The 20,938-nt window shown below is 29.4% G+C and overlaps 1 protein-coding gene across 1 annotated transcript in view; it reads right to left on the bottom strand.

The window, feature by feature from the left end:
• Window positions 1-20,938, bottom strand: part of LOC136979051 (bromodomain adjacent to zinc finger domain protein 2B-like) — a 280,166-nt gene that overhangs the window by 190,958 nt on the left and 68,270 nt on the right. The window contains 2 exon segments of the mRNA XM_067274949.1: window positions 2,555-2,610; window positions 15,219-15,310. The gene's annotated coding sequence lies outside the window, so the exon portion shown is untranslated.

A 20,938-nucleotide genomic window follows, 5' to 3' on the forward strand; every position in this document is an offset into this window, starting at 1 on the left:
TAAAAAATATTTTTCATATGCACAAATTAATGATGTTAATAACACATTGCATATAAAATGATAATTCAAAGCTTACTTAAATTCATTAATGCTATTTATTATTATTTACAAATTTGTTACTTGTCATTAGCTAAAATGTCATGTAAGTTTATGAAAATGTTTGCACAAAATCAGTGAGTCAAATCTTGATCTAAAATAAAGAATCATATCTTAAAATTTGAAAGTCAAAGTACCATAAATACTGATGTATACTGCTCATCAAAAGTTAAGCACAAATCACAACAGTTACATAAAAGACTTAAATTGAGTGAAATCTTAATGAAAATTAGTCTATAGGTATTATATATATATAGTAGAGCACTGATTTTTGGTGTATAGCATAGTGCAAATGGAACATTTTGCTTAGTAAAAAGTTTTCTTGCAAATTGCAAATGATCCTGCTTTTCTTACTGTTTATGACAAGTGTGCATGGAGTAAGGCTAAGCACACATTAGGCATTGGGCATTGCATTAAACGTGCGTTTAGCTCGGCGTTCGATAACTGTTAGTAGGGCGTGACACAGGCTGTTTGGAAATGGAGTGGAAGTGATTGCTTGTGTGTGGCTCCTCTATCATCGCTATAAAAGACGACAGCAGAGGCAAAGAGAATTTTGGGTGAACCGAATATTACGAGTTAGACTGATGCATGGAATGTTTGTGACGTTGTATCCAAAACTAAGCAATATGAACCCGTTTTTTTAATTATTTTAAAATATCTATAAAATCATTTGACAACTTACTTCATATTATAAAAGTGGATATTACTGGTGAATCAACAATTTTAAGAGACTCAATTTCTCCAGAAGAAAAACTTGTTATAATGTTAATGTGCGTCCACTCTACCCAAAAGCGTGCGATCGAATGCACAAAAAATGGCAGCGCATGTATCTCAAAGTGCGCAGCTGATGTCTGTCGCAACGCATGTTCTAACCAAAATCTGTCAATGCGCGTTGGGAGTGCGCTTGGCCAGGAAGCATGCGTTTGTGTGTGTATACCTATATGGACCTCTTGGTTCTTTAAAACGTGTGTTACCAAAGTGCGTGCTTCAAAACACTCTAATGTGTACATGTTGTAAACATATACTTACTGCTACAGATAAGGTAAGGTATTTTGATATCTCAATTCACCAAATAAATTAACTGAGTTAGTAAGATCAGCAAAATAGTATATCCATTTGTAAGATCCTGGTAAGAACAGTAAATACTACTATAAAATTCTAAAATATTAAATACAGTCCAACTCGTTTATAACATCATCCATGGGACCGGCAATTTTTTGATGTTATAACCGAGTGTCGTTATCTGCGAAGTCTATTATTATCATAACAAATTTATTATCATATGTATAAAAATGCAAACTACATGTTTAAATCAACTTTATTTACATTATTATGTTTAAGTTTACATCGATGTAATTAAAAATTTCAAAAATTACCTTTTATAAGAAATTTCTATTTGTCATAAATTTCAATAATGGCGGAACTTCTGGTTTTGAGAATAATGTCAAATCAAAAGGCAACAAAACCTTAAACTAATGTATGCCAATTAAAAATAATTTAATTATTTCTTTACAAACTATTTAATGTAATATGTTATATTAAAAATAATAGAATATTTAACAATTTAGCATAAAGTAATTTGGAAATGAGTACATAATAACCAGGGCCGGATTTTAGGCAATTGGAGCAATTGGTGTTAATCGGGCCCCGCGCTTGAAGGGGCCCCACATCACGTCAAAATTTATATATTTAAAAATAGTACATGTTACAAAAATAAATATCTAGGTATATTATTATTAAAAATAAAACAACATATTTCAATATGTAAATTAACAGTTAATTAATTTTGTTATCTAAAGTTTGAGGGGCCCCGCAAAAAAAATTCAATCAAGCCTTGCACCTATTGGATCCGGCGCTGATAATAACCGATCGTCACGTTGTTAAAAGTAGCAAACCTCACCCCACCAAAGTCAGGTGGTGAGAGTACCACCCACAGTCGTTCTAGACCCTAGGACTAAACATGTAGTATTTTCTTTGTGAAATAAAATTTCTAATCTAATTTTGTAAATTTGGAAGTGCTTCAAATATGATGTTAAAACAGGGTTTTATGTCGTTACAAGCGGGTTTTTTTTAACATTATCTAGTATAGTAAAGTCGTGGGACTGATAAAAATTTGACGTTACATTAGGGTTGTCGTTACATCCGATGACGTTATAACCAAGTCAGACTGTAATTTGGCAATGTTTAAAAAAAATTTAAAAAAAACTAAAGTTTACAAACTACATTTGCAAATTAATATAAAATCAAAATATCATCACAAAATTTTCAAAGTTGGTCAGCTAACACATGATTTATATCTTTTCTATTCGATTTTATAGAAATTTCAAAATTAAATTATATATGTTTCATAGAGAAATTTGATATTTATTATACAATGAAACTATTCAGTAGCATGTGTGTTTTTTTTATTTTACCAATTGTATACTAATATTTATTTCACATTTCGAATTTCACTTACCTGGTTATTACAAAATTCATTAAGTGAAATTTTCCCATTAGTTCCAATTGAAAAGTCTAAAATAAAAAAATTTTTAATTTAAAAAACAATTTGTTTTATAAATTTTTTTATATGCTATTATATTTATTCTATAGAATAAACTTAAATAATAAAATTAATATTGTTTATTTACTATATATAATTAATGATATAAAATATAATGTTTTTGATTAATAATATAAATCTTAATCTGTAAACAAGTTTTTCCTCAATTATTACTTATAAGATGAAAATTCATGCAAAAATTCATTTCTTTTTATGCTATGTTAGTTAATTCCAAAAATTTCATTTTCACATTATAAAAGCATTATTTAATTTTTTTATTTTTTACAGAAATGACTGTTACTTTAATTTTCAAAAATATTATTATATATTATATATCAATTATGAAAATATCTTAACGCACCATGAAGGACTTGTTGGATTTGAATAAAAATTGGTACGTGACATCGTCATAGCTAGACAGGTATATGATTGCAACCATAAAGCAAAAACATACTTTATTTTGTGGTAATGTTCAATACAGTGCAGGCACTAATATCCCGTTGGGTCACCTCTAGCGCGGATACAAGCTGTGATACGCCTTGGCATGGAGGCATAAAGGTTGCGTATAATGTTCTGTGGCATATCTGTCCATGCGTGATGCAACTGGGACTCAAGATGCGTCAGATCCCGCGGCTGTCGCAGCTGGCGTCCCAGGTAGTCCCACACATGTTCGATTAACAATAAATCTGGAGACCATGCAGGCCAAGGAAGTGTGGCAATGTTACGTAGGCATGCTTGGGAGACCGCTGCGGTGTGTGGCCGAGCATTATCCTGCTGGAATATGCCTGTCGAAAGCCCTGCCATGAGGGGCAACACATGTGGCCAGAGAATGTATTGCACATATCGTTGGGCTGTGAGGGAAGTACGCACGACAACTAGAGATGTCCTACTGTCGTATGTTATGGCTCCCCACACCATAACACCAGGGGTTGGGCCTGTGTGCCGCTCCACAGTATAGGCTGGGTTGACGCCTTGACCAGCGGGCCGCCATACCCTCACACGGCCATCGTGAGCCCCCAAACAAAAGCGGGATTCGTCGCTGAAGACAACACGCTGCCAGTCGGTAGCTGTCCATGATTGTCGTGCAAGACCACTGCAGACGGAGGCGTTTGTGGATGGCTGTTAATGGTAGAACACATACTGGGCGTCGGGAGACCAATCCGCCTTCTACTAAGTGCCTGGAAATGGTGCGGCTGGATACATGGTTCCGTAACGCAAATGCTACTGCTGCATGAATGGTAGACGACGAAGCTGTAGGCGCTGTCCGTGCTTGATGTACAATGAGACGATCCTCCCGCCTGGTAATCTGTCGATAGCGTCCAGAGCCTGTTTGCCGTTCATGCGTACCCCTATGTACCCACTGCTCATAACACATCCTAACAGTTCCATCAGAACGGTTCAGATGGCGGCCAATCCGGCAATATGACCATCCTCCTTCTCTCAATCCAATGATGTGGCCTCTCTCAAACTCACTTAACTGAGTGTAAGGCTGTTGAATGTGTCATAAAGGCATGTCTTTCACTCAACAAAGTCACAACCATCAACACAAGAGCAGGACATATGCACAAGTCGTCACAGCGTACATCTTTATACCAGACAGAGGAAGCACTTTTCTACCCTCTGGTGGCGATACAACACAAGAACCTGATCCCAAAAGCTAATCATTTGCATATCTAGCTATGATGATGCAACATACCAATTTTTATTCAAATCCAACAAGTTCTTCATAATGCGTTATTTTTTTTGTCATCCAGTGTATATCAATTATGACAATATCTTTCCTTGATAAATTTTGAAAGTTTCGTTATACAAAAGTTATAAAATTTTAATAGAGCAATAATGACAGTAAAAGTTTTGCTAGTATTTTATCTCTGTTGCTAACTTTACTTGAAGAAGCTTTAACAAAGCTGAAATGGATTAGAAAGCCATGTGATTTTGCAAAGATTAAAGTTCAGAAAATATACAAAGAAAAAACTTTAGTTTGTTGTTTGAAGTATTAAAAATATAGTAAAATGATTAAGAATAGAAATTTAAAACATTTATGACTCTCTTGGAAATGGTTAACAATGAAAAGCTCGAGGATAGAAATTTTATATGGAGAGATTCTTTACTTCATAATAAAACATTAGAAAATACAGTAAAAGCTTGCTTTGTGGCTTCCTCAGTTACATGGCCATTGATTATGTGGCCTCTTGATATTGCCTCTGCAAAAGTAATAAGTTTTAACCGTTCAGAAGTTGGTGTCTACTGCTTCCAGTAGTTGTGTGGTGTCTATCAGACCCCACTTTTTGACAAAAAATTGTTTAAATACAGACATATTACATCAGAAACAAAATGTTTTGTTTTAATCCATCATTTGTGTATTTTCTAACCACACTTATGTATTTTATAATATAATTTACCAAAATGAAAATAAAAGATTTGCATAACCCACCACACCATATACCACATAGACCCAGTGTTCCCACTATTGATCATCATTTTCATATTTTGTGAAAGTTTTAAAGAAATGGCAATAATAATTTGAAATTGGAGAGAGAAATGACAAAAAGAACGTGCCACCACAAAAAACTCTCCATGTGTGTTAGAGAAATTGGGAAGAGACTAAGAATCAAATTTCTCCAATAACTAAAATTGAAAACATTTGATATCAATTTTACAAGTAACAATAAATAACTGTCAGCATTAAAATTCTTTTCAATTAAAACAATATATATGTTTCAGTCAAAACCTGTTTTTAGTTAGAATGCGTTTTAACTAGTTGAAACTAGTTTATACTGGATGCCTTTGTTAAAACCCGTTTTGTCTAGTTAAAACTAGTTTTAACTCAAATTCGTTTTTGACTAGCAGTAAATTCTAGTTTTAAGTAGACAAAACAAGGTTTTGTCTAGTTAATTTACTGCTGTACATGTTTTGATTTTAGATAAAACTAGTTTTAACTTTTAACATTAGTTAAAACTAATTTTAGCTACATAAATATGTTTGGGGAAAATAAAGTTATGTATAGTGATTCAGGGGATGATGCCTAACATTATGCTTATAAAAGAAATTATAGCAATAATTTGGGTTTTGGAGGCCTCTAACAAAAATATCATATTCTTGAGCATGTTTTTCAAATAAAACTTTGGAGTATATGAAAAATAATTGTATATTGTGTTTGCAATGACGACTTTTTTACTGTCTGGCATTTTAGGCATCTCACCCTAAGTATCCGGGTGAGATGCCAAATGCCATTAGGGTAAGATAACAAATATAATTGCATAAAATTAATTTTTGAATATCTTAACCAAATTTAATTTATTGCATATGTAGTACAAAGTACTTACGTAGTAAGTATAACAGCACAGTGTAAGTATTGTTAAGTCTCCACCAGTTCTAACATGCTCTATAGCTAGCTGAAAGCTTTTTTCAGTCCAAAAACCTTTTTGAGAAGTCCTTATATAATTTCTATGCATATCCTGCAATAAAACGAGAAAACAAAAATTTATTAAAAATAGGCATATTGGAATTCAATTAACAAAAAATAGGCATGTTACCCCATGAAAAATGTGGCATCTTTTCCATTTGTCAGGGTAAGATGCCTACGTTGTACGTGTTCTAGCATGTCTGATCGGGATCGGCGGTAGCTCACAATGGAAACTTTAGAACCTTAACTACATCACACATTAATTCCGCAATTTTTAATAAATTCTATTTTAACTTTTAGTTTTAAAATGATTCTTGAAACATTTCAGAACAAAAACTTCGTTCTTATCTTGCTTTTATTCTTCTCAGATGTAGAAAATGAGGTGATGGTAGCCAACTACAGCTTTCTGCACTCAATATTGGCCCAACGATTCATCATACAAACACATGACAATATCTGACATCATCGTTTGAAAATATTAAAAAGTAGCATCTTCTCCCGCTTACCATCTTACCTCGAATCACTCTATATCGTTGCAGTCAAAATCAGTTTTTAGTTAGGATGCATTTTAACTAGTTGAAACTAGTTTATACTGGATGTCTTTGTTAAAACCCGTTTTGTCTAGTTAAAACTAGAATTTGAGTTAAAACTAGTTTTACCTAGATAAAACGGGTTTTAACAAAGACATCCAGTATAAACTAGTTTCAACTAGTTAAAACGCGTTCTAACTAAAAACGGGTTTTGACTGTAACATATACAGTATATATATATATATATATATATAGAAAACACTTTTTCAAAGGTAAATTACAATCTTCCTCAAGCAAATTATTTAGAATGGAATGTCAAACATTAGGATATTGAACAAGAAATACAAAGAAAAGAACATCATTTAAAATTTTTAACATGCATAAATTCTTGACTATCGAAAACAATCTTCACCTGTCAGTACCGGTACACATAATGTTCAATACAGCATCATCAACCTTTTACATTTCCGGTTCTTAACTAGCTTTTTAAAACTATAAATTTGAATAATAACTGACAGCATTATAGCCACAAATTAAGTTTTCAGAAATATGAAAAGTGAAACCCAAAGTTCTGGGAGTTTGAGAGCTGCATAAATTAATTTTCAAATATTTGCCATTATACCGAAATTTCATTTATTCGACATAGCTACGTACTGTACTTCGTAGTAAGTATAACAGCACAGTGTAAGTATTGTTAAGTATTACAGCAACTATTACAGGAGTCCATAGTTGATATGTGTAAGGATAAATATGATTCTCTGATCAATACTATGTACTGTACATCACAGTAATGAGGTTTCTGACCATAGCGGTTCCTAATATAATGGCAGATATGGCTATGTTTATGTAATAAGGTGATTGAAAAAATGTAGTGCAGATGACACAAGGGATTAAGCTGAATTTATGATAGATGCTAAAGGATAATACCCTAGAAAGTTCTATGAATGTAAAGATCTAGAAAAGCAATTGTGTCATCTTTTTCATCTTCCAATAGTGAAACATATAGATGGATAAAAAGCAAACAACAGTTGTAAAAAATGCAACAATTATTTGTACAATCCATCCCAAGCTAACAAGATATCATTCATGTATTGAATATTGAGGAGTGGAATATTGTATTGTAAAAGAATGATGGAGATCCTAAATTTCACATTCCTAATAATTCAGCCAACATGGCTGACAGAGTAGACCCACCATAGGCACACCTTGTTTTAGCAGGTAATACTAGTTATTAAAACAGAAATAATTGTTTTCTGTCACTAACAAAACAGTTTCACATATAAAGTATTGGTACACTAAACTCTTTCTTGAACAGCAGAAAATTCACCAACATAACAGCTTCAAAATAAGGTTCTGATGGATATAAAGAAATGAAATCATTTTTTCCCAGCCCAACCATATTATACATTTAATAACAGTCCTAATCTCCAAGGCAAATGAAACCATAATGCTGAAATAAGAAGTTAAAGTAGCAAGCAACTTAGCTAAAGCCTTTTCTAAAAAATACATTGTGTACTTTTGTTCACTAATGGGTGCAGAGGCCAATCTGGCTTATGAGTTTTTATCTCAAAGAATAATCTGAAACAAGTCACACTCAAAGGCTGGTCCAATAAGTCAATTAATATTGACAAGACTCCAGGATGTGGGATGACTCTTCTTGTCTTAAGTCAATTGGAGATGAATCCATATTCAGTGAAATAGAGCCAGATTGTGCAAGGAAATGATTTGCTCTAAACAGGAAATTACTGTTCTTGCACAAAAACTTGTTGAACTTGTCCAAAACCAACAATTTCAAGTCTGAGTTCAGAAGGAACTGTTTGACTAACTTTTTGTCTTTATACAAATAAACACTCACTAAACCTGACAATATTAAGCCAATATAAATGTTAGCCTGAATTATTTATGGCAGTTGGTGATGTTTTTGTCCTTAGTAACTGACATAGATGACCAAATATACAAAGCTGAACAAATCTCAGAAAAAAGAAGCTACCTACAATATAGAATGCAGATCCAGCTGTTAACAACTTTTAATCACAATCATGACTCAACAAATCAACTGGGTCAATTCAATCTTTGATGTTGAGATATACTTAGGACTATATTGTAAAAACTAATACACTCTTGTAAGAATGATAGTGCCAGCACAATTTTGGTATGAAACCTTCATTGGTAAACTGTTTATCCTCTCAGATGAATGCAATAGCCAATAGAATGTCATCCAATTTTTACTTTGCAATAAATTGCTGTTAAACATGATAGAGTGAATCCTAGTAAGCTGCTCATTAAAATTCATTATGCCATATCAGTTAGTGAATTTTATAGTATTAACAGCATTATAGCTGCAGTTTCAAATTTTTAGTTTTAAAACTTATTCCATGTTTAAAAACTTGTTTTACATCAATTTGTGTTCCTTTGCATTCATGTGTTATAGAATTGAAAAGGAAAAAAATTGTTAAGAATTTCTGTACATTAAACATTTTAAATTATGTTCTCTTCTTTGAATTTCTTGTTCAATATTTATATATTTAGAATGGAATATTTGACATTCCATTCTAAATATATTTGCCCGAGGCAGATAGTAACTTTGTTTTGCTTTTATATATTTTGTGTTAATTAAAAAAAGAGTTTTAATGCCAAATACAGCTATTTATCGTGTTATTAGGTCTTCTCAATATATTTGTTTTCCTATAGTAATTCATTCCATATAATGACATGAGATACTTTTAAGTATGTATACTAATGCTGAACATTAAATATCCAAGCACCCAGAGAATTGAGTTCTTACAACTCAGTTACCTGTTTAAAAAAGTGCATGTACAATACTAAAATCATAAACTAGAAAAATGATTTTTAAACATTTCTAGAAGTAATGTATATTGCTGTTTTTAATCAGACATTCTTTCAAATAAATTATTGTATTCAATTTTTGAAAGCTCAGTTTCACAAACTAAAATTTTTTAATTACTACAGTTAAAGCTGATAATTTGAGAAAGCTATCTTTTTAAAATCACCAAATTATTCTATTATTAATCCACAACTGTAAAGCTATTTAAGTTGAAAAATAGAAAAAAAGCACTTTTTATTTACAACATTTAATAAATACTCAATAATCTATTACAAAAAATTTAAATTTATTAAATTTGTTCCTTAATATCCTAAACTTATTCAAATATTAATAAATTTTAAAAATCTTAATTGAAAATTAAGATTTTTGTTATACAATAAAAATTATTAAAATAACAACTGAAAAGTAATAAATGATACCATTTAAATTATAATTATTTATAATTTTTTATACTAGTTCATTAACATCCATCTTCAAATTGAGGGTGTAATGGAAATTGTACACAGTTCAGAAAAGAGGTAATATTTTGAAAAAATTTTATTGATATTAAATTATTAATTTAAGAGTATTACAAAACAAGCAATTATTTATTGTAACATGAAATTTTTAATCATATTTTAATTTATCGAATTTAAAATATATGCTCTCCATCTCCAATTAGTAATGTAGTATCTTGCCTCTATATATCATACTTTTCTATTAGCAATAGTCGTACCAGTCATCTATCTAACTCCTTTCAGAAGAAAATTTTTGAATTGAGATAATGTGACTTCTAGTTTGCATTGAAACTTTGTATATAGTTAATCGGGGTCTCCTTCTCCTAAGGTTTCCATGTCTGATCTTGAATTTCATTTATCAAAACTCCTCGAGATTAAGGAAAGATGAACAGACAACAGTGGGAATTTATAGGTCTACAATTTTTTCAAATTGCAGCCCAATGTACTCTCAAATCAATAATATTGCATAATTAACATTTTTGTCAACAGTCTGTTTCTTTAAGTCTTAAAAGACAAATGTAAATTAATACAATTTTTTGAGGTCAGAAAAATTACATGTCTTTAGATAAGAACTCTCTAGAGGACATGCAATACTTTAGTATTCCTCAAATTCCACTTTCCCATGGACTTCTGTGTTAATAAAGAAAAAGTTTTGAAAGATCCATAATAAAGTATTTAGAATTAAATATTAAATTAATATTAAAAAAATTTATAAAAATAGTAATATCTTTGTTTTAAAAACTTTACACAATTTTATATTTTAAAATTTGAACTTTAGGGGGTGTTTTAATAAAGGTGAACATTACAAAAAGCAATTTTTTATTCTATAATAGAATAAGCTTTTTTTCATTTTTGGGAACTCTCCATCATCATCATCATCAATCATCAATCATCATCATCAATCATCATCTCAAATTCACAAACTCTCAGAGGTCCACACACCACAAGTTGAAGAAACACTGCATTATCAGAAAAATGTAGTGCTTCTCAACTTGTGGGTACCAAGGATAAAAACTTCTACAGTACTACTATGTGCATTAGAATGATGGAAGATTGTCTTTGTCTTGATCATGCATGTATCAATTGTCACTTTGCCTTGATGCATGCATGTATCCCATTGATGTCTTTCCTTCTACTTCTTTCCGACATTACTAAATTAATGTTATAATATGCTCTTTTCTTTTTAAATCAGATAAAAGTCTCCATGACACTAAAGTTGTTTCTTATGAGAGTGCTTGACATTATTATAAAATAAAGTCTCTGTTTATTATACACTTAAGAAAATAGTCTTTTCCTGTATCATACAAATAACTTGCTAATTTGGTACATTTTAGCAAAGAAAAAGTAAATATATTACATACATCTTATTGCAACCATACATAATAGAAATTGTTAACATAAAAATTATTATGAATATATAAACAGCATGCAGTAATTAATAAAATCTTCATTTAGCAAAAATAAATTCAGTTCAGTGAAAGGATTGGCAAAAATTTTAAAAAATTTCATTGCAAATACTGTAGACAAATCGTGAACTAATGCATGTGGAGTAATGGCTTCTCCACAAGTATGGGTTCTAAAGTGTAATTTAAAATCAACATATATCCACACCATAACATAACATGTAACCTTTCAACCTGCCTTTTATACACAGATAGTTTGCTGGTAATATGCATAAAAATACAATATTTCATATTTAATAATAATAATAAATTGTTATGAAATTTCTGAATACAGACACACACACTGACACATTTATTTAATTTTTGTTTTGTTTTGTTTGCTATGCCTTGACTCTGGTCTAACATAGCACACAGCAACCAGTGTCAACTGAGTATAACCCACTATACCCAACATAATAATAATAATAATAATAATATTTTTTTAAAAATTATTTTCATGTATCATTATGTATCTATTTCTTTCTGATGATAATCAGAGTATTATGAGTTTTTCTGGTCATAATTATTTAGGTGTAATGATAATTTCATTTAAATAATAAAAACTAATGTTAGATAATAACTAGATAACTAGGTTACAAAACACACATATGGTTAAATAATTGGACAGCAAGGAAAAAAGAGTTTAACTTTTGTATTTCATATTACATTTAAATGACAATCTAAACATTTTCATTATTTTGTGAACCACAATAATTAAACATTAAAAATAGTGAAAAATAATAATCACCTTAAATAACCATAGCATTGTTATTGCACTAAATTTGTATTCAAAATCATTATTTCAGTTTTTTCCTTAATTTAAACCTCATAAATTTTAAAAATTAATTTCTTTTATAATTATTCAATTCCATAATGAATAATTACAGAAAGAACAAAATTATGCATTTACTAAATTTCAGTGCTTTTTATTTCAAATACAAAATTCCATGCAAGTAAAGTTAAGAATTCTATGCAGAAGATAACAAAATGACAACTTCATTGTAATATTTACAATTTGAGTTTTGTCATCATAAATCTACGATAAATTATTAAAGCTGTCATTCTTCATTATTTTCAGTTGTTATATATATTTGCATAATTTTGAATAAATCAAACATTGCTATCTTACATTTTCTTAAAATTAATATATATTTATAATCTATACAATATGAATAGCATATAAAATAAAACTAATGAAAATTATAAAACAAATTTATCCAAAAGTTTACCAACATAATGAATTCACAAAAGCATAGCTAAAACTATTAAATGTATATACAATTACAATTACAGAAATAATAATAATCAAAATTGTATTTATTTTTATGATATACATATAAAGAATAAAATAAATAATTTAGTTGTGAACAACTTGTTTCTGAAACACAAATCAAAAAAATAAATTCTTTTAATTCAGATAATATATTAATACATAATTTGTAGAATAAATAAAAGCAGTAAAATAGTTTGAATGAATTAACAATTGGTAATAACAGTAATGAAGAAATAAAATAAATTATATACATCATCAAAAACAACTTTTACATGATTATATTTAAGCCACTATATATTCAAAGCATGTAACAAAGAGAAGTTTAAGTTTGATTTATATTCAAATATTCTATGCTGGTGTAATTTGAAAATCACTTTTAAAAACCCAAAAATGTTAATTAAATAAATTTGTTTAAAATATAATTTTTTTTAAAGATTACCGAGTCTACAATTAAATAAATATATAATCTTTAAAAAAAAATTATGTAAAACCATATTTTTTAAAAATGCTTTACCAAATATTGCCAACTCTTTCAAATTATAAGTCTACCCAAAAAATTGAGGGTTTGTTTTCTTTTTTCTTGCATTTAGTATTCCCAAAATATTGTCAATTCTTTCTGACTTAATACACTGTTAGGGTTACCATACTAGATTTGGCCCAGAGTCCTGGAATCATGGTGATGTTTAGGATTATGTACAGAAATGAAAATAGTCTGGGATTTTTTGGATAGAAAAGAAAAACTAAATTATTTATAGTTGCAATGATAATTTATTACTCAATGTCTGTCACAAGGATTCAACATAAGTAAATTATCCAAAGTAACTTATATATTCCTTTACTACAAATAAAATTTTATAATCTTTAAAAATGTATCAGTAAAATGCTTTTTAAGCAATTTAGTGTATTTTTTTTAGATTGGCAAGCTTGCAATTCTCAGTAGCAGTGAAAAAATAGTTGAATTGATAGTTGAATTTGATATGCATTTACCACAGACATCAGCTCCATTAGAAAGGATGTTCTCCATTATAAACATTATTTTTTCACCAGAAAAGAATCAGTTACAAGTGTCAGTAGTAAAATGTCTATTAAATGTGAAATTGAATTCTAATTATTCTTGCAGGAACTTTTATGACCATACAATATCTAATAAACAGTTTTTAAGGAAAGTATTATCAAGTGAAAAACACAATGAAGTAGGTCTAAAATAACATTCATTCTCATCATTTATATAAAATATCAGATTTTTTTATTTTTCTTTAATCTGTAGATTAATTTTTTTTACTGGAATCATATTATTTATCTTATTTTGACCTTTTCCTTGTACACTTTTATAGGAAGCCTTGTATTATAAGAATGAATTAAGCAATCTTAACATATCTTCACAATACTAAATGTTCTTTTCTAACATAGTAGATGTCTCGGTTGTCCTGGATATTTTATCCATAATTAGGGTAAATGTCCAAGATTACCAAAATTATGGTAACTCAATATATTGTTTATGTATGTTTAAAAATTTTGAAATTATAGGTATCCTTGTACAACACGGCACTTCTACAACACAATTTTGCTCTAACATAATTTGAAAATTGGGGAAAATCACTGTACAACATGGTTTATGACTTAACTCTAACATGGGTTTGCAAATCCTCTGTACATAATTTCACAATTTTTAAGTGTGAACTCCATTATTTGTTATTTTTTTTATTCAAGTAAGCATACACGTTGTCTCAAATTTGCACAAGGATTTTAGAATATTAAAATTTTTAATTTGTTTTGTTTTTTTTGTCAAGTTGACTTTAATGAAAACTGATAGTGCACGTTTTTCCTTTGTTGTCTTAGAGCTTTACAATCAGATGTCATTGCTTTCAGACTTTAGCCCTTAAGATTGCCACTGTGTTTTCTTTTTACAGATTAATCTTTGTATTTAGTAAAGTTTATTTAAACATTTTAAGTGAATGTTATTAAACTTTTTTAATCATAGGTATTACTTACCTACAAATGATTACTTCATTTGTAAAAATGACAAACAAAATACAGTGGTATCATGGTATTTGAAAACAAATTCTGGTAAAAAAAATTTGAATGATATTCAACTGAACAAATGCAACCCCCTAAAACAAATTTTGGATTAATAACATATTTTTATTTTGTCATCCATGAAAAATTATAATAGAAATATTAAAAATAAAGATGTTGCTGATATTTCTGATCAAGATCAATAAAAAAGCTCAGAAGATGATAACACTTTGTAAAAAGAAAACTAACTTGTTTAACTAAAATTAATATTAACTTTTAATTGTAATTGAAGGTTAATTATTGATTAGAAATAAATTATTCATTGCTTTAATAAACATATTTCCCTTAGAAATGAAAAAAAAGTATACTTTTGTTAACTTTTGAAACCTAGCCCCATGTTATGTATTAGTCCTTTGTTTCATATAGCATGAATTTGCATAATAATACTGTACTTTTTTGGCCCATAACTACCATGTTATATGAGGGATACTTGTATTTATATCAATTCCTAAATATAAATACTTTTCACATTTATAAGCCAGTAATTATAAAATTATTTCATATCTCTTACCTTTTTAATAATGAAAAATAAATAGTTTGTTTAATTTTGCCATTTTCAGCCATCAGATACCATTCTACAACATGGTGAATTTTTCACAAAAACTGTAAAAAAGCAAAACAAAAAAAATACTATAAAGAATTTGTTATGTTTTGTTGAAAATCAACTTATCTCAATCAAATAATCTAATAATTTTCAAACTAAAAAAATTTTCCAATTCTCTTTCAAAGTTGTCTTTATTCAATCTTATCAAATTTTGAAACTCATCTTATAAAATCTTTTACTTAAATATTACTATACTTTCTTAAAATTTAAATTATTATATATACACTGGTGGACAAAACTTAAGGACGAAGAAGAAATGGACATGTATATAAAAAACTACATGTAGTTGTAGACCAAGAAGAAAACAATAGTATTGACAACATATTCAACATGATTTAATATAATAATCATGTTCAAAGGAGGTTGTTTTTGTAAAAGGTGCATATTGTCCAAAGACATAGTTGTACAAAAACTGCACAATACTTACTACAAACAATCCTGAGCATCATGTCAGTAAGGGATATGGCCATCGTGAAGTGCAATGCAACTTTGTACATGGCATGGCATGTACAAAGTTGCATGGTTGAGGCAAGTGGTCCCACTCTTCTTTCACTGCATGAATGAGAGACTCCTTATTTGTTGGTGGATATTGTCGACCAGCAATACATCTCCCCAAGGCATCCTATACATTTTCAATCGGATTCAGGTCATGAGAATGGGCTGGCCAGACCATGCAAATGAATATTCTCACTGTCAAGACACTCCTCTACAGCTTGTGTGCAATGACAAGACGCGTTATCATCCATAAAACAAAACTTTTCTGGTTCCTCGATCAAGCACATACAGGTTTGAATGGCCATTGACCATGATGCCTGCCCACACCATGATACTGCAAGTCTGATTTCAATCCTTTTCCTGAATATTTTCGGGACAATAAGCACTGCTAACCTCGTGCCATAACAGTTGCAGTCTAGAATCAGACAATAGACTGAATCTACTCTCATCTGAGAAGAGCATGGTAGCCCAGTCATCATTAATCCAACTGCAATGCAGATGGCACCATTGCAAATGGATGCTTCAGTGAACTCTCGAGAGTGGAACACATACAACAGAACTTTGGGTGTATATTCCTTTCTTTTGCAAACATTTGCAACTGTTTTACGAGATATCTTAGTTCCTGTGGCTGCCTGTAAATGACTTGCCAGTTCACCAGCTATGCTGCATTGGTTCCTTTTTGCTGAAAGAACAATATACTGATCTTGGTGCATCATACTGCTAGGATGACCTCCCCTCTTACACCTGCTGTACATTCCACTAGTTTGAAATGCTGCCCATAGCCTAGAAATGATACTGTGCGCGATGTTAAATTCACGGGCAATATCTGTTATTTGCTGCCCTTCTTCCAGTTTTCCAATTATTCTTTTATGAGTAAAATCATCTAAATGATGTCTGGAAAACATGTCCAGAATTTCATTATTGTAACTTCACTCCTTCCTGTTCAAATTTCACATCTAATGAAAACTGACTATGTGCAGATTGCCTGAAATCTCTTACCTGTGCTGTTATGTGTGGAACTCAAACATTTTCATAAGTTTTACATAACAGAGTACATCATGATTTCAAGTATATTTCAACAGGCTGCTGCAATTCAATTTCTAACTGTAATTGTTGAAAATAGCATCCGTCCTTGAGTTTTGTCCACCAGTATAAGTATGTAACAGCTAAAGACACAAATCAAATAAAGCTAAAATTAAATGGCTAATGCTAACTTTTAAAGTTTTTTTGTCAATTTATCAATTTTGAAATTTATCCATTTAAGGTGTACTTTACCAAAATCACAAACAGATAAGGCTGACATCATCAAAAAATATATAGATGAAACAAGAACAAAACATAATTATATATACAAATAATACAGAGTATGAACATGAATCTATGAGCAATAAGTTTTGGCTCTATGGAGGACTTATCAAACACTATTGATGTTGAAGAAATCACATAGAAGTAGGTAGACACAGATTTATTATGAGAACGGTATGCTTTTCACAGATTGTCTGTCCCTCTTCAGCCATATTTGTTACAATTTAATGGGTCCTGTATTTTTGTAGATGCCTGTAACATCTACAGAAATACAAGTGGTTTTTCATTACAAACATTTGGATTTACAATTAAAATAGTTTTTGTAGACACCTGTAAACCTACCAAATTGTAACAAATATCGCTGAAGAGGGACAGACAACCTGTCCGAAATGTATATTGTTGTCATAATAAACCCATGTCAGCCCATTTCTGTGTGATTTCTCCATCATCATCATAAGATTTCCATAGAGCCAAAACTTAGTGCTCATAAATTCATATTGTAACATAAGGACAAAAAGCAAATTACCAATATGGAGTAGTAAATCTATTGTTGTTTGAATAAAACTGAATCCAAATCTTGTCTTCAATTGTATTTATTAATATTGACATACTGTATTTACTTGCATAAAAGACAAGATTTTTATTCATTTATCACAGCTTCAAATTTCTAGATCGTCTTATACGTGCGAGCGAAAGATTCTTTGTGTTTTTGCAAATAATTTTTGTGAACTGTGTATTTGCATTTTTTACCAGATGCTTACCCTCTTGTATTTAAAAACATAAGTATTTAATCTGGATTGTTTGAATTGTTCTTGTATACAGTATGTCAGGAGTAAAGACAAATAGCAATAGGAAAAGCAAAGCTTTTGAACTGAATTTCAAATTGAAATTCCAAAATCACACAGGAACCCTATATAAGTTTTAATTCATTCCCACATGAAAACAGATGATTATTCAGAAATCAGAATTCAAAGAAACTTGTAAGTGTAATCGACGGAGAGTGAATTCGACTGTTAAGAAATGGCAAAAAAAAGGTTTCCGATTGTCCAGCTTTACATGAACAAATTATGTTGTTGATTTTAAAAGATTTTTCCTTAAAGTTTTGGCAACAAAAATTACTGGCATTTCAGCCAGTAATTTTTGTAGGACAATGTGTGCATTTACATTCATTTGATATTTTACTTGTGATTAAACAAAATAAAATTAGAATTGTATTTATAAATCTAATTTTCTTTATTTTGATCTTTAAAGTTACACCTCATCCTATATACGAGGTCACCTTATATGCAAGTAAATATGGTAATTTATTCTTGAAGTTTTCTTCCATGACTACATTTTGAATGAGTATAAGTAGACAGATGTATAATGGCAGAAGTGTGTGTACTAGCAAAAGTTAGCCATTTACTTGTTAAAATTTTATATTATGGAATCTTTACCAATAATTAATTTTTTCTTTTGTACTTGAGAATCCATATTAAAAAACTGATGTTGTTCAACTGATAACTCATTGTTCAAAAAAGTTTATTTACTATTAAAGACGACATATCCCAGGAGTTTCTTCATTTAGAATAATAGAGACTTACACAAAAAAATATATAAAATTTTTATAGAGTCTTTTCTTTCCCTGTTTCACAGACCAACTTAGAAGTAATAGTTAATTGCCTTGAAGAAATAAAAAATCTTAAAACAGCAAAAAAATAGAATATTAAAAATTACCACAAAGTTAAAATATGATCAAAACACCGACCTTTTATTTGAGGCTACGGCTCCATTATTAAAATAAAATTATATAAGTATATACACAATAAATTGACCTGTAGTCTATAAACATCCAAATAGTTATATATTAAAACACCCAATAGTTATATATTAAAACCAAATGATTGCCAAATTATATAACCTGATATAATTCGACAATCATTTGACCACTACTCTACATAAGCATAAATAAAAGTGTACTATCAGACCCTATGTAATGATACTGTTGTGCTGCTATGCTATGTAAACTATGTCAATATTTTATTGATGGTATTGTCTACTTGTAGACTTCCAAGTAGAGTTCTCATCTAAATAATTTACTAAAGGTTTTAGTAATTTCTTAGTGACTATATAATTTCTGTTACTATATTATTTTTTATATGAGCTCATAATATATACATCATATATTAAACGGTATTACAATTAGTGTCTTGATAAAAAGTAGTAGGGCTTTATTAAACAGTTTTGCCAAAGTCTATCTTTTACCATATTCATATTTCAGTTCTATCCTATTGTATGTTCAGCAATCCACTTATATGTTGAATGTAAGTCTAACTATTAAGCTGAAAATCTTAAAGTCAACTCATACATCAATATGAACATATACTGTATATCTTATCTTTCCTCCTCATAATAGTCACTTTCTTTTTTGTGTCCTAATTTAAAAATCTATATTATATACTTTTATAATTTACCTAAATACATATTAATTTTTTTATAAAAAATATTTGATTTTAAAATTATTCTAATTATTTCCATAACAACATTTTTAAAAGACCAATCTTTTTAAAGAAATCATATTCAAATCAAAATAAAGCTTAAAACTATTTTTCTTTCATTTACACAAAGATTCAATCAGTTATATATTCAATATGAAATTCTTTAAACCTAATTGAAAAATTATCAATTAGTTTTTTAAGTATTTGTATTTTGCAACATATAATGCAAAAGCAATTTTATAATCCAACAATCGCCTAAATATTCAGGCTATAATATGGCTATAATCAAATAATTAATAGAAATAAATTAAGGGTCATGAGTAACTGTGAAAGGTTATATTAAAATTTAAATACTTCTGGAAGCAAAGGCTGGCTTGGAGTCTGGGTGGCGCAACTGGTAGTACACCACACAGCAAGCGGAGGCTGTGGGTTCAAGCCCCGTCCCAGGTCAGTTATTTTCTTCCAGAAGGTTCTAAATTATTTATTAAATTATTAAAATTATAATTATTAATTTAGATAAGAGATGGTGCCTAATGCTTACCTCTAGTACCAAATTTATTTGTATTAATTATTTGATTATACCCATATTATAGCCCGAATATTTAGGCGATGGTTGGATTATTATATTAACTCATTGGGCTTTCAAATATGTATTATATAAAAGTAATTTACTTTTAAATGAAGAATTAGAGATTCATGAGTAGCATTATATACTCATATTAAATTTCTTTATTTGTAATATAATCAAATAAACACCAACAAAACCCATAACATAAGTAACAACACACCCAACAGTGAACGGGTCACTTATGGCTGTTGGGTGTTGTTGTAATATAATGTTATTGAAAATAATTGCAATTAATTAAAATAATATTTTGAAAAAATTTCAATATTATCATTATTATTAAAACAATTGAAAAACAACTATCAATCAATTTTCTAAACTTCTGTAATCTTAAAACTACTTTAGTATATTTATTGATAGAACTTAACTTGAAAATCGATATATAAATGATTTATTTTTCTCTTTACTATAGAGCAACATTTCCTCAGTCAGAAGTCCAGTTCTTACTTCTGACAAACATTTTCAAGTTCTGAAGTTCATTTTCAATTCAAAAACAATCTAATTAATCAAAAATAATAAGTGATAAAATATATGATAGAACAGCTTGTATCATTTCTTCAAATTATTAAGAAAGTTTCAAATTCAAATCACTTTCAGATAAAATCCTTAACTGAGTTATTTAGAAACTTAAAAATGAAACTGATAACTTTGAAAAAACTGTTTTTTAAAATATAAAAACTTCATATCTGCAGATCTTTTTAAATAATCAATTAAAATAAATATTT

Source organism: Centruroides vittatus, unplaced genomic scaffold, assembly GCF_030686945.1.
Source record: "Centruroides vittatus isolate TY-2023 unplaced genomic scaffold, ASM3068694v2 contig_575, whole genome shotgun sequence".
NCBI classification, from domain to species: domain Eukaryota; kingdom Metazoa; phylum Arthropoda; class Arachnida; order Scorpiones; family Buthidae; genus Centruroides; species Centruroides vittatus.